The sequence below is a fragment of the Aotus nancymaae genome, unplaced genomic scaffold, assembly GCF_030222135.1.
Source record: "Aotus nancymaae isolate 86718 unplaced genomic scaffold, 86718_ANA_hifiasm-v0.15.2.pri h1tg000039l, whole genome shotgun sequence".
Taxonomy (NCBI): domain Eukaryota; kingdom Metazoa; phylum Chordata; class Mammalia; order Primates; family Aotidae; genus Aotus; species Aotus nancymaae.
Window position 1 is genome coordinate 3102102 of NW_026988453.1, and position 15105 is coordinate 3117206.

The 15105-nt window shown below is 39.6% G+C and overlaps 1 non-coding gene and 1 pseudogene across 1 annotated transcript; one reads left to right on the plus strand and one right to left on the minus strand.

The window, feature by feature from the left end:
• Positions 1-1614: 1614 nt before the first annotated feature.
• On the minus strand, positions 1615-1750 carry LOC135268257 (small Cajal body-specific RNA 20). The gene has a single exon (XR_010336528.1). It is a non-coding gene; the product is annotated as a small Cajal body-specific RNA 20 (non-coding RNA).
• Positions 1751-12357: 10607 nt separating this feature from the next.
• LOC110569566 (cytoplasmic phosphatidylinositol transfer protein 1-like) lies at positions 12358-13189 on the plus strand (annotated as a pseudogene).
• Positions 13190-15105: the final 1916 nt, after the last annotated feature.

The following is a 15105-nucleotide window of genomic DNA, read 5'->3' on the forward strand; positions in this document are numbered from 1 at the left end:
TTGGTTACAATTCAGAGGTGAGAACATCCAGTAACTTGGTGGCAAGATGGCCACATGGCAACAAACATTATGTCCCCTCACTGCCCTTAGCTGACATGAGCATCTCCTTGGTAGGCAAAGGTCAGTCTGAGGACAACAAGCACAGCAGCTCTAAGGTGTCTCAGTAGGAGGTATTGTGCCTGGGCCTAATGTCGAACTTCTAAAATATTACTACAAAAACATATGAAATTATAATCATTATTATATTGGTCTTATTTTGATTAATTGGATTTACTTTGGTGTTAAATTTTTTTTTTTTTTTTTTTTTTTTGAGACAGAGTCTGTCGCCCAAGCTGGAGTGCACTGGCACGATTTTGGCTCACTGCAACCTCCTCCTCCCAGGTTCAAACAATTCTCCTGCCTCAGCCTCCCGAGTGGTTGGGATTACAGGCACCCACCACCACGCCTGACTACTTTTTTGTATTTTTAGTAGAGACAGGGTTTCGCCATGTTGATCAGGCTGGTCTTGAACTCCTGACCTCAAGTGATCCACCTGCTCAGCCTCCCAAAGTGCTGGGGTTACAGGAGTGAGCCACTGTGCCCAGCCATTAAAATTTATTCTTTGATGATTACATTTGCCTTTAGCATCAATTCCACTGAATATTAATTTTAATAGTCAACTTTATTACATTTGGTCAAAATGTAGGTGGTGCTCTTCTACTTTGAAGTTAAAGAAACCATATGTGCATTGCATAAATACAGCATGAGAAGAAAACGGGCCAAAATGTTGACCACTTCACTGGGTGCCAGTGAATTCTTTTCTGCTTTGTACATAATTTTTTCTCAGTTTCTTCAAATATATATGTACAGATAGATCTAAATATAGATGGGTAGGTAGGTAGATAAATAGAGAGACTTAAGAAGAAAACAAATGCTCTTTTTGCCAAAATAACAGTTAGGTAACAGACATCTTTTAAACGCAGACTTTGACAACTCTGCTTTTACATTTTATTACAAATGAACCTGTTGAAATTGTTTTGAACTTTACAATAGATAGCCTGGGCAACATAGTGAGACACCATCTCTCCAAAAAAATTTTTAAATAAAAATCAGCTGGGAGTGGTGGCATGTGCCTGAAGTCCTAGCTACTTAGGAGCCTGAAGCAGGAGGATTCATTGAGCCTGAGAGTTCAAGGCTGCAGTGAGCTATGATTGTGCCACTGCACTCTAGCCTGGGAAACACAGCGAGACCTCATCTCTTAAAAAAATAAATAAATAAAATATGATAACATTGCACAAATTCTCAGTTTTGGAGTTCATTCTGGGGTTCTACAGTGATTTTAAATGGCTTTTGCATCATTATATTTGCAATGGGGATCTGTAAACTGAGATTGGATATTCATTCAGTTAATTAACAACCTAACTATCGCAAATAGGGGAGAGAAAAATTTACATCAATACCTTATTGCAAAGACAGGTTTAGGCCATTTGGCAATTGTAGTTTAAGACAAAAGAATGACAACTGAAATGCTGAGTATGGAAGTGAGATCAATTAGAACATCACTCAACCTAACTTTCCCAAGTAACTGATTTCAACCAGAAGCGTTTCTGTGAAAAAAATTGGGGTTTTGTTTTCTACAGTCTGAGGTAGGAAAACAAAGCTTCCCAGTGCATGGCAGTCTTGACAATGATCCTCAAGATCTGATCTTTACCTTCAGCCTTGGCTGAGGAAAAAAGGAAACCCCCCACCCACCCACCATGGGAGAGAGGACCTGAAAATTTGTTGTTTTTTTAAAAAAAATACAGAACTCTATAATATATGGAAAAATGAAAATTCTACCAATGTCATAGAATATTTTTAAAAATCAAAATGAATTAAACATGTTAAAGTATAAAAGAAAGGAGAGAAAAGAAAAAGATAAAACATAAAACAGAAAAGAGAAAATAAAAGAATACATATTTGGTCTTAGGGCAGAAAAGGATCTTTTTAAGCAGGACAAAACAAGCCCACCAAAGCAGTAAGAGAAATACAGAAATGGTAAATTTTCCTCGCACAATGTACAAGGTTTGTTGCAGAAATATTTATAATAGTAAAAATAGAATACTACAAGCTAAACATCTACCACTAGACAAATCATGATACAGTCATATAATTGAATAGTATGTATCCATTAAAAAGAATAAACTATATCTGAATGTCCTGGCATGGAAAGTGCTTCAAAATATATTATTTGACTAAAAAAGAACTTTCCAGAAATTAAGTATAGTAATAATTTTGTTTTAACAAAAAATGCACAGAGGCGTGTATGTACAAATGAGTCTATATGTAATAAGAATACTATTTTGAAAATAGTAAACATAGAGTCCTTACTTCCTCTATAAATCACATTTCCCTACACTATCATCTTACGGCTCCAGGGAAGAGTTCAAATGCTGCATCCACATGGGGGACGATATGAGCTGACCATACAGAAAGGGGAAAAACTAGAGAGAGCCCTTCGTCTTCTAGAGATGGAGAAAGTGGTCAGAACTCAACAAATGAGATGAAGAAAATTAGATAAACATGACTAAATCTGAAAACGTTAGAGCTAACAGTAGACATGTAGAAATAGCATTAGCAGGAAGAGAGATATATCGAGGTAAACATAATCAACACTGAGCACAATGTGCAGAAGATCCAGAGGTTCCCACCTGCTCAGGGAGCAAGGACATGCTGGAAGGACTTGAGAAATGGCAAGGACTTTGAGCCAGAATGCAGCTGCCGCAGGACCAGAGACCACGATGGATTCCAAGCTCAGCAACAGCAGGTGCTAACACATACCAAAAACCAGGTGAGACTAGTTCTATCGCTGATGGTTTAGTGAGAACATAGGTTGACATACACAGGGAAAAGCAAAGGACACCTCAGCTGGAGACAAGCAAAAACTCAGAGGACAAAATGTGATCTTGCCTCCATCACCTCTCAACCCCCAGATGCACTTCTCTTATCACATGAGACAAGACAGCTTTACTCCATACCCAGAAGCCTCTGGGGGAGAAGCCAGGAGTGGAGAGAAATCTTGGAAGTCTGAGTTAACCTAAAATGGGCGTAACTGGAAGAAACTGAGCCAACATGCATTGTCAAACAGATGTTCCCACCACAGCATCCTTTGCTACCCGTGCATAGAAGCTCTATATTTTTTGGCATACTATGAATTACAGACTATTACATTTACACCAAACTACAGTCGAAATTTGAAATTCATTTTGAAGATTACATGAACATGACTTAGTGATAGTTTGGATATTAAAGTGTGAGAGAAAGGAAGAAATCATTTATGGCCCACAAATATCTAGTTTGATTACTGAACAGAAGATAATACTATTAACCAAGATCTAAATATAGAATGGAGAGCACTTGAGATAGGAATAATGGGAAAAAAGAATTAATCAGTCTAATTTTGAATCGGTTGAATTTAAGGGCCTTTGGCACATCCTCGCAAATGTGTCACAAGACAGCTGGAAATTCTGATTCAGAAAAAGGTTTTGGAAGTCCATAGTCAGGAACAGATAGAATTCTTCTGCTTCTGGAACCAACTCTCTTCTGTAATTTTTTTTTTTTTTTTTTTTGAGACGGAGTCTGGCTCTGTTGCCCAGGCTGGAGTGCAGTGGCAAACCTGGCTTACTGCAACGTCAAACCCTTGGGCTCAAGCCAGCCTCCCACCTCAGCCTCCCAAGTACCTCGGACTACAGACGCACACCACCACACCTGGCTAACTTATTTTCTTTTCTTTTTTTATAGAGATAGGGTCTCATTTTGTTGCTCAGGCTGGTCTTGAACTCCTGGACTCAAAGGATCCTCCTGCCTTGACTTCGAAAAGTGCTGGGTGTAAGGGTTATTGCCAAGTTTAAAATGAGGAAACTGAGGCTAGCACAAGAAGATCCAATGCGAATTTATTCCACTCCTGGGCGAGGTTCTGTGGTCCGACAGGAGGGGCCAGAGAAGTCACGTGGACTCCTCTCAGAGGTGGGGTTTTATAGGGAGTGGAGGCATTTGATTGGTTGTGGGAGAGGAGGGTGTGGACAAGGCAAGCTTGCTATTGGCAGGTAGGCAGGGTTTGAATGCTATTGGGTAGATTTACAAGACTCGACTGCTATTGGGTAGAGTTACAAGACTCGACTGCTATTGGGTAGCTAAGACTCAAATGCTATTGGGTAGATTTACAAGACTTCTTTTGCATCTTGGCAGTGTTCTTTAAGGGAGGGTTGTGTGAGAGGGGGTGGGCGTGTCCGAGCTCCCGGCGAGGTGACTGGCCTTACACTGGGATTACAGATTTGAGCTACCACACCCAGCCCAACTCTCTGTAATTAAGCTCTAACTGGGTGGTAATCTCATCCCAATTATAAACTCCAAGAGGGTAAAAAAAAAAACACATAGGTCTCCAGTTCCCATCAGATTGTGCTGAGCGTAGGCTAAGGCCCTGCAGATACCCAAGACTGAGCCATTAAACACTGGCTTTCTTGGTAGGTGCTAAACAGTAAGTACAGGTGGTATTTTCAGAACAAAAAGGATCTCGGGTTGGCAGAGATAGTTGCTCTTTTTATGTGCCTTCCCTTAAGATGATGAGGTACCTGTGCTGTGGAAAACAATGCCTGTAGATCTTGGAAGGTGTGCAGATATGAACCAAAGGCTCCCTCGAAATCAGAGGTCTTAAGTTATAGCCTAACACTCCCCACCAAATGAGTCATTCACGGCTCTTTATGCTTCAGTTCCTTCCACTCACTCAAGTAAATAGAAGCAAAACGCTTCCAGTTTGTCTTAGTCAATACATTGTGAATGTGTTAAAGGCATAATCTATAAATATCCTAGAGATTCATCTTAACCCAATCCACAATAGAGTGGAAGGCTACTAGGTGTCATGTCTATCTTGGATCACTGTTTATTTAACACTTCAGAAAGCAATAGACAGAAGAAAAGTTCAGAGTATATTCAGAAATAAAACATAAATGAGGCTCAAGGCAATACACTCACGTACTCCTTTTAATTTAGTTACATAGAACTCTTTGCCTTTCTCCCAAAACTCTTACTCCCAAACACGTAGTTTCCTCCTCCTGAAAGACCATTAGATTTCTTTTTTCTCAGAAAACTCCAACTCATTCCTCAAGGCCCACCTCAAAGTTCCTCCCTTCTGAGAAGGGTTCCCTAGGCAGAGTTGGTGACCTGTGACACAATGTTTCAATATAGGAGTTTTTTACGTTCCATTACCAGCTATTTATATTTGTTTCGGCCAGGCATGGTGGCTTACGCCTGTAATCCTAGTACTTTGGGAGGTGGAGGCAGGTGAATTGCTTGAGCTTAGAAGTTCAAGACCAACCTGGCCAACATGGCAAAACCCCTTCTCTACAAAATATATATTATATACCATATATATAAAATATTAAATTATATTATTATATTATATTTTTTATTTTATTTTTACATTATATATATTTTTATATATGATATATGATATTTTATATTATATATTTTATATATTATATAGTACATACATACAAAAATTAGCCAGGAGCAGTGATACGTGCCTGTAGTCCCAGTTACTTAGGAGGCTGAAGTAGGAGGATGACTTGAGCCCAGGAAACAGAGGTTGCAATGAGCCAAGATTATGCTGCTGCACTCAAGCCTGGGCAATGGAGTGAGACCCTAACTCAAAAAAAAAAAAAAACCCTACTAGACTTTGAATTCAAAGCTAGAGCTATATAGGGGAGAGAGAGCATTAAGACAAATACCTAATGCATGCAGGGCTTAAAACCTAGATGACGGGTTGATGGGTGCAGCAAACTACCATGACACATGTATACCTATGTAACAAACCTGCAAGTTCTGCACAGGTATTCTGAACTTAAAGTAAAATTTTAAAAAGTTATTTAAGGCCAGGCACGGTGGCTTACGCCTGTAATCCCAGCACTTTGGGAGGCCGAGGCGGGTGGATCACAAGGTCAAGAGATCTAGACCATCCTGGTCAACAAGGTGAAACCTCGTCTCTACTAAAAATACAAAAAAAAAAATTAGCTGGGCATGGTGGTGCGTGCCTGTAATCCCAGCTACTCAGGAGGCTGAGGCAGGAGAATTGTCTGAACCCAGGAGGCGGAGGTTGCGGTGAGCTGAGATCACGCCATTGCACTCCAGCCTGGGTAACAAGAGTGAAACTCCATCTAAAAAAAAAAAAAAAAAAAAAAAGTTATTTAAAAAAAAAGTAAAAAAAGAAAGACTAGAGGTATATAATTTATTATTTTTTAAACCCAGAACCTAAGTACGCATGTACTAAGGTGACTCAGGTTCTGGGTTAAGTGCACATGTACTAAGTAAAAAAATCACTATTCATTGTTAGCAGAAGGTGCTCAGTAATTTGAATTATGCCTCTGGTCTTCTGTTCCTGGTCTTTAGACTGATGCCTTGGAATCAACTTACACAGAAAGGAAAGAATGAATTCAGGTATGAGTTATACAACTCATTAACTATAATCTCTCTCCCTGGAAAACAGAAAACACTGTGCTATAAACACCATATGCAAATGTTTGGCAGAATTAATTATAACACCAAAGTTTCTAGAGAAGCATCTCTGATATTCCTTTATTGTTCATTTTCTGACTATTCAAAGACAATAAAAGATGGAATGTATTTTTGGCTTTATCTGACAACATTGTCATAATGCATTTTGACATTTTTAAATGTATTTGAAGCTGATGAAATGGAGATTTTGGATTTTGGCATTAGAGAAAGAACTTGAATTTCAGCCAGTGGATTCCAAAGAGAAATAATAGTGATTTATATTGAAAATGTTACTGAACACAGGGTCAGCTGCTAGCAACTCAAAAGCCAAACTTGAGAGACAAGGGTTGGTGGGAGGAAAAGTAGGTTTATTTGGAAAGCCAGGAAAAACAAGAAGATGGTTAACTAGCATTCTAAAGTATCATCTTCATCAGTACAGATTTCAGGTTCTTTTTATGTTAAGGGCAGGAGAAGGGAAGGGGCTTGGGATCAAGAGGTAATCAATGAACACAGACAGCTGGGTGCCAGCAAGGGGCCAGGGATGTTGGGAGCTTCTTTGTCTTTGGTCAGGTCCCAATACTTCTATAAATCTTTAAGAAAACATAGTTAATTGTTTACATATTTCTCTTTTAATCCCAGAGTTAGCTTTAAGAACTACATTATTGCTATTTTTGTATTTTATCTCGGTGCTCTAAAATTATCCCTGCCTATGTGCCAAACCATTTGACTTGGCAAAGAGCTGATATTCAGGTCCTTGTAAGAAAATGGATGGACACAGTAGCTCACATCTGTAATCCCAGCACTTTGGGAGGCTGAGGCAAGAGAATTGCTTGAGTCCAGGAGTTTGAGACCAGTCTGGGCATCATAACAAGACCTTGTTTCTATAAAAAAATTTAAAAATTACCCAGGCATGGTGGCACATGCCAGTGGTCCCAGCTACTTGGGAGGCTGAGGTGAGAGAATTGCTTGAGCCCAGAAGTTCTATGCTGTAGTGAGCTGTGATCGTACCGCTTCACTCCATCCTGGGCAATAAAGTAAGAGTCTGTCTCAAAAAAAAAAGAAAAGAAAGAAAGAAAATAAAGAAATAATATGTATCAGACATTCAAAAACAATTTCAATTTCTCCTCATTGACTTCACTGTTAGAGGGTTAAAATAGACTTCAAAGTTGGGCATGGTGGCTCACACTTGCAATCCCAGCACTTTTGGGAGGCTGAGGTGGGTGGATCGCTTGAGGTCAGGAATTAGAGACCAGCTTGGCCAACATGGTAAAATCCTGTCTCTATTAAAAATACAAAAATTAGCTGGACATGGTGGTGGGGACCTGTAATCCTAGCTACTCTGGAGGCTGAGGCAGGAGAATCGCTTGACTCCAGGAAGCAGAGGGTGCAGTGAACAGAGATTGTGCCACTGCACTCCAGCCTGGGCAACAACAAAAAAAAGTCTTTACAGTGGCTACACAGGTTATAGTTCACTACAATGTCGTGTTAGACCAACCATACTCAACCATAATGTTATGTATGAATGCGTTTAACCAACTGAGAGGTGAATTGCAAGTAATCTATTACAAATAATAAAATACCAACATTTATGTATGATATTTTGTACATAAATTACTGTATACCCAAGATAGGCCCTATCAATATATCATTATTATTCCTTGGAATTTGTTATTCTTTCCAAATTAGAGATGAAAAGTTATAGCTACAGATAATTCTGTAGGAAATGTATGTCAATTGCCACCTCCCCTGTCTACAATGTGATCCATAGTTAGGAAGTACCCCTAGCTTTGATGGAAATTATTAATTATTTCAATGCTTCGTTTCTCTACAATTTGAAAGTGAAGATTTTTCAAAATGTAAATATACTTCTAAGGATATGTTACATCTGTGAATGTTAATATGTATGTTAAGACAGAAAATAATAAATAAGTACCTCAAATTCTAGAATGCCTATTAATGAACATGATGGCATGAAGAAATAAATTTCTTTAGCTAGTAGTCTTAACCTAATTCCATGTTTCTGTTATTTTGAATTAGAAGGAGAACCACATCGAAGAAGGGATGTATAAACTTAAAGTGAAGAACTGTGAACTCATTTTCTTTATTTTGGGTTTTTTTGGGGGAGGGCTGTTTGTTTGTCACTCTGTCACCCAGGCTGAAAGTACAATGGTGCAATCTCAGCTCAGTAAACCTCTGCCTGCCGAGCTCAACCAATCCTTCTGCCTCAGCCTCCCCAGTAGCTGGGAATACAGGCATACACCACCATGCCTGGCTAATTTTTTGTAACATTTTTGTGGAGACGAGATCTTATGATATTGCCCAGCCTGGTCTCAAACTGGTGGGCTCAAGAGATCCTCCAGCCTCATTCTCCCGAAGTTCTGGGATTACGGGTGTGAGCTACCACACCCAGCCAAGAGTAGCCAACTCCTAAAATTTTCCCCTTCTTTCCCAAGAGGAGGAGAACTTGTGGCTGTGCCTTAGGCATTATAAATAAAGGTAAGCCAAAATTTTGTAGTTATTTATAGACACTTGATAGGTTTGTACCTCAAATATTTTCCATTCTCTGGGGGTGGAAAGAAAAAGGAAAAAGATTTGATTTCTAGGGAAAATGGTATTGAAGGGGAAATTTATCTGTGTTTTTATTACGAGTATTCTGAAGTTATTTGTGCAATTTTAAAAAAATTAAAGAATCACAGTTGTTATTTTAGAAATGTTCCCTCCTCACCTATTGTGTGACTTGCCCTTTGGTCTCTTTCATTTTTCTTGTCTTTTCAGACTTAATGTTGCTACTCTGATCATCATTTATCCCTTTCCCTTTGATCCATCCGATAAATTACCCCTGGCCCTTGATCTGAATTTGACATCACCAAGACCAGGTTATACCTCTCTACTTTCCATTTTCATTCACTTTGATTTCCTGTGCTTCTCTTTGCCCTCTAAATCCTGTCCCTTCTACAGAATCCTTGAGGTCAACACTGAGATTCAAGTGGCAAGAGATAATGAGTTTTAAATGTCAAATGTCCTGAGAAAAAGAAAACTTTAAAGATGTATTTTGAATCAAACTCTTTTTTTCTTGATATTTTTCTACTGTCCTAAGAAGTTATGATTTCAAAGAGCTAGAGATCTATTTTCATCCATAAAAGATATCTCATCTTACACAAAGGTCACCAAGCTTTAGGAAACATTGGGAGATAAAAACATATGCTTTTGAGAACACAATAAATATATCCAATTGAAAACAAACTGTTCTATGCTTTTCCATAATTTTCAATTGCTTATGATTACTACTTAATATTTATTGATATTTCAACTGAAATTTTACTGTGGAATAGCCAGCTTCCTTTCATACTAAAAAAAGCAAGCATTTATCAACCACTTACTGTATTCTTGACATTGCTCAAGGCATTGGGAGATATATAAATAAAAAATGTATAATCTCAGAGGTCTCAGTCAAATAAGAAAAGCAGATCTATAAATATGTAAGCAGCACAGTGTAATACATGTGTACTCCAGTATTCGCCAAAATAATGATGAGACCGTGGTGTTAGAAGATCAGAGATAGATTAGATGTGGATCCTGGCCCTTAATGAATTTACATTCTAGAGCAGAAGAGAAGATAGGTACATGACAAACGAAACAGATGAGAAAATGAAACCTTGTTAAATTTTCTAAAAGGGGCTATGAAATTTTGGAAGAGAAAATTTTCTTTACATCTATGGGAAATCAGAGAAGATTGCATAGAGATAATGATATGAAAGCTGGACCTTGAAGACACAGCAGCGGGAACTCTATTGTTTCTACTCAGTATTGCCGTGAACCTAAAACTGCACTAAAAAATAAAGTTCGAGGTCGAGCATAGTGGCTCAAGCCTATAATTCTAGCCCTTGGGGAGCCCAAGGCGGGCAGATCACTTGAGGTCAGGAGTTCGAGACCGACCTGGCCAAAGCAGATTATTTAATCTGTCCCTTCTTCCACTCACAGTAGCAACTGCTATTGGATTGATACACACTGAAGAAGTTTGCCTGGGCTCCACCCCAAAGAACTGCAATCAGCTTTCACAATTCAGTTGGTCACGTACGGGTGCCATATTAGACGCTTCTCAGCCCACTTACCACCCTGGGTGAGGGAACTGGGGAAAGATCTCTTTTGCAGAACTTTCCTGGAGGTACAGAATTTCAGGTTCTCCTGATAATAGGCTAAACCAGTTTTTAGGGCATCCTCATTAGGCATATGCATGGCATGGGAAATGGGATACGGAGACCTCCTTTGAGACACTATTCATACTACAGCTTGCTAATCAGGGTGCTAAAATATACTGGTAAACCGCAAATGGATTACAGGCATGCTGAGAGATACTAACCTCCTTGGCACCCACAGCAATTAGGCTGGCTTGTCCCCAAGAGAGTTGCCTCCAGCCTTAAGTAGCCTTCTTTGAGAATCTTCAGAGAGTTGAAGGAACATGAACAGAGTCAGATACATCGCAGAGGTTCCTGCAGGAGACAGGTAAAATGATGACTCTCTGGTACTTACTGCTTTACCAATCACAGAGCATGGCCAAAAAACATGCTCTTGGCTGGGAGCAGAGGCTCCCACCTATAATCCCAGTACTTTGGGAGGTCATAGTAGGAAGTTGAGGCCAGAAGGCAAGAAGTTGACGTCAGAGTAGGAACCTGAGGCTAGAAATTTCAAACCAGCCTGGGCAACATAGAGAGACCCCCCATCTCTACAAAAAAAAAATTAATTAGCCAGTTATGGTGGCACATGCCTATGGTCTAGCTACTGGGGAGGCTGAGGCAGGAGGATCACTTGAGCCCAGGAGTTCAAGGTTAAAGTGAGCTGTAATTGCACCAGTGTACCCCAGCCTGGGCAAAAGAATAAGATCTGTTTCCCCTCCAAAAAAAAAAAAAAAAAAAAAAAAAAAAAAAAAACTATTACTTGGATATTGACTTTAGGAGCCAGCTCTCTACATTATTTCAAAATAATAATAGAGGTACATTTTAAAGAATGTGCTTACTTTTTAGAGTGGTCACTTAGAACACACCAATACCAATAGGCATATAGACGTATTTAATATATGCAACAACCAAGATTCAACTACTGTTTGCCCAGTGCTTGCCATCAGCCTGTTGCCATCCTCCGCCTAATTTTGCTGGCTGGAATGCTCTTAGGAGCCTGTTAAATAAACTCCTCCTGCCATCAACACTTTGTTCCAGGAAATTGGATGGGGACTCCGGACAGGCACTGGACAGTCAGCACTTAAATCTCTGTCATCACATAAGTCAGATACACCTTCCTATTTGCTGTTAATGGATCTCAACAATGCAAAAGTGCCTTCTGCAAAATTTTGCTTTGTTATTATATTGAAATACCTGGTATGGAAAACTTTTATAGAAATCACATCATAAGAGATCTCTGCGTTACATTTATAAGGAGAAGATAAGGAAAGGCTGTTATTTCCAATGTAATTCAAGTGTTCTAATTATTTTAAATAATTGCGAAGATTGGTTTAAATTTTTCTCATATGTTTCTGGGAAGAGAATCTATTGTTGAACATAAAAATATTCAAGAGACTATTATTGAAAAGTCTTAATCAGAAATTACATAAAGTCATTCAACTATAACACCTAATATTAAAAACTTACAGTCATAAAAGCAAGTTTAAGGTCTCATTAAAAATTATGGAAATAGAGCTTCGATAGCTGAATACATGGAGGCTCCTGGAGGGTGGTACACCCAGGGAGGGTATAGAAATTCCATTCCCCTTCCCCCATATGTATGTATGTATTCTTTGTAATAGCCTTTATAATAAACTGGCATTTTTAAAAAATTTAAAATAGAGAGTTGTGCACAATGGCTCACACCTGTAGCCATAAAGCCTGGCCAGTAAACGTTTTTTACAAGGAAGCCAAAAACCTAGAGAGAGAAATTTGCTTTATTGATATTGTCTGCAATGAAATTCCAGCACACTACTACAAAGAATTGGAGGATCCTAAACACTTCAAGTCAGAGAAGACAGGACAGGGACAGTTAAGGGAAGGACGGATAGACAGACATCAGCCCATCATGTGCTCCTACAAGCTGGAGACAGCCAGTGAGGTTGGAGGTCTGGAGGCTTCAGACCAAAGTAGAACAATCTGTCCACAAGTCAGTCAAAGACGACACAGGCTTTTGCATGGGTTGATGAATGGTAGATGACAATGGATGATATTTAGGAATGTGGAAAAGCATGCATGAGCAATCAGCATTTCTCACCTGCGAATGACATACTGAGTCATGTCCAAACCAGCACATGACAACTGATGAAGTCTGAGAATTTGAATGAGCTATTCAGAAAGCTACCAGGAAGAAAACTGGCATTGTCCCACCTGCAATTTCCACCTCAAGCATTCCCCTACTGCCTTCTTCTGGCCACTAGAAGGGGAGTATGGCCAGAATAAGGCAGTAGGGGAATGCTTGAGATGGAAATTGCAGGTGGGACAATGCCAATCACCCCTCCGTCCACCCCTCGCTCCATCACCCTCGATCCACAGATGTATCTGAATTGCTGTCAGGTCCCAAATATTGGCCCCAGAAAAAGTCTGCCCCAGTAACGCTCATGCTTCTAGACCCTGAGAAAAAGGCCACCCTGAATGTACTTAGCACATACTCTTTAGATAAGTCATGTCAGCCCAAATCAGAGTAACTTCATATGGATATCTTATGGGGTTTTATATTTTAATTTTGGCTTTGTTTAAAAAAAATCTGATATAGAAAAAGATGCTTTGTCACACAAACATGTTCCTTCAACCTGAGTGTGCATATGATTAAGTGATTTCACATATGATTCCCTAAGTATGCCACACAGCATTACATAAGATGTTAGCAATAAGACTTGCAAGGGACAGAAGGAATCTTCTGTGGCCCTAGCAGTAAGTCTGGGAGGAAGCCGTGTTATTGGGCATTTGATAAGGTTGGCGAGGACTTCAAGAACAAATAAATGAAAACTTTGCACCACTCTGTTACAAGATGTGGTTAAAAAAAAAAAAATAGTAAAGGTAGCCAGGTGTGGTGGCTCACGCCTGTAATCCCAACACTTTGGGAGGCCAAGGTGGGTAGATCACTTGAAGCCAGGAGTTCAAGACCAGTCTGGGCAACATGGCGAAATCCCATCTCTACTAAAAAAGAAAATACAAGGCTGGGAGAGGTGGCTCATGCCTATAATCCCAGCACTTTGGGAGGCCAAGGCAGGTGCATCACGAGGTCAGGAATTTGAGACCAGCCTGACCAACATGGTGAAACCCATCTCTACTAAAAATACAAAAATTAGCTGGGTGTGGTGGTGCACACCTGTAATCCCAGCTACTCAGGAGGCTGAGGCAGGAGAATCGCTTGAACCTGGGAGGCGGAGGTTGCAGTGAGCCGGGATAGCAGCACTGTGCTCCAGCCTGGGCAACAGAGCAAGACTCCATCTCAAAAAAACAAAAAACAAACAAGCAAAATACAAAAAGTAACCAGGTGTAGTTGAGCACGCTTGTAATCCCAGCTATTTGAGTGGCTGAACCCTGGGAGGTAGAGGTTACAGTGAGACAAGACTGCACCACAGCACTCCATCCTGGGCCATAGAGTACGACTCTGTGTCAAAAAAAAAAAAAAAAAGTAAAGTCAATTTCCTCTCATCAAACCTGAAGTTCTCCAAAATACTCTCAGGCATAACATACTTAATTGTTAAATTCTGAACTGCTGATCATCAATATTTGAATACCAATGGTTATTAAGGTCCCTATTTTGTTAAGTGTGACTCAAGATTTGGGGCCTAATTGACTCTTTAAACTTTTGAAAATTTTAATTAACAACCTTTAGAGGCTCTAAGCCCAGTGAATGATAATTTATTTATATTTTCCACAGAATTTAATAAAGATTCCACTTAGAGTAAAAAAAGAAGACAGTGCACAAAAGGATTGGGTTAGAAATTGAATGAATTTATGGCAGTCAACTGCTTCCTGCTCTGTATCCAGAAATGATTCATTTGGCTGAGGATGCACTTCTCTGCAACGGGGAAACCAATACTGTGCAGTGGAGATGCCTGGCTTTGAAGACCAACAGCTTGAACTCAATTCTAGCTCAAAAATTTGCTACCCGTATAACTAACCTTGATCAGCACCTCGAAATGTCAATTTTATTAATTGTGATTTGCCTTTTATTTAATCAATCAAAAATACTTATGGGGCACCTTCTCTGTACTGGGTATTATTCCAACTGCTGTAAATTGAGCAATAAAAGATCCCTGTCCATCACAGAATTTACTTTTTAATAATTTTTTTTTTGAGACAGAGTCTCACTCTGTCACCCAGGCTGGAGTGCAGAGGCATTATCTTGGCTCACTGCAACCTCTGCCTACCACATTCAAGAGATTATCCTGCCTCAGCCTCCTAGATAGTTGAGATTCCAGGTACATACCACACATTTCCCTAATTTTTTCATTTTTAGTAGAAATGGGGTGTTGCCACATTGGCCAGGCTGGTCACAAACTCCTGACCTCAAATGATCCACCTGCCTTGGTCCTTGATACAGAGTAAGTGCTCAGAAATGTGAATTTTCTCCTATTTCTCCAATATACTA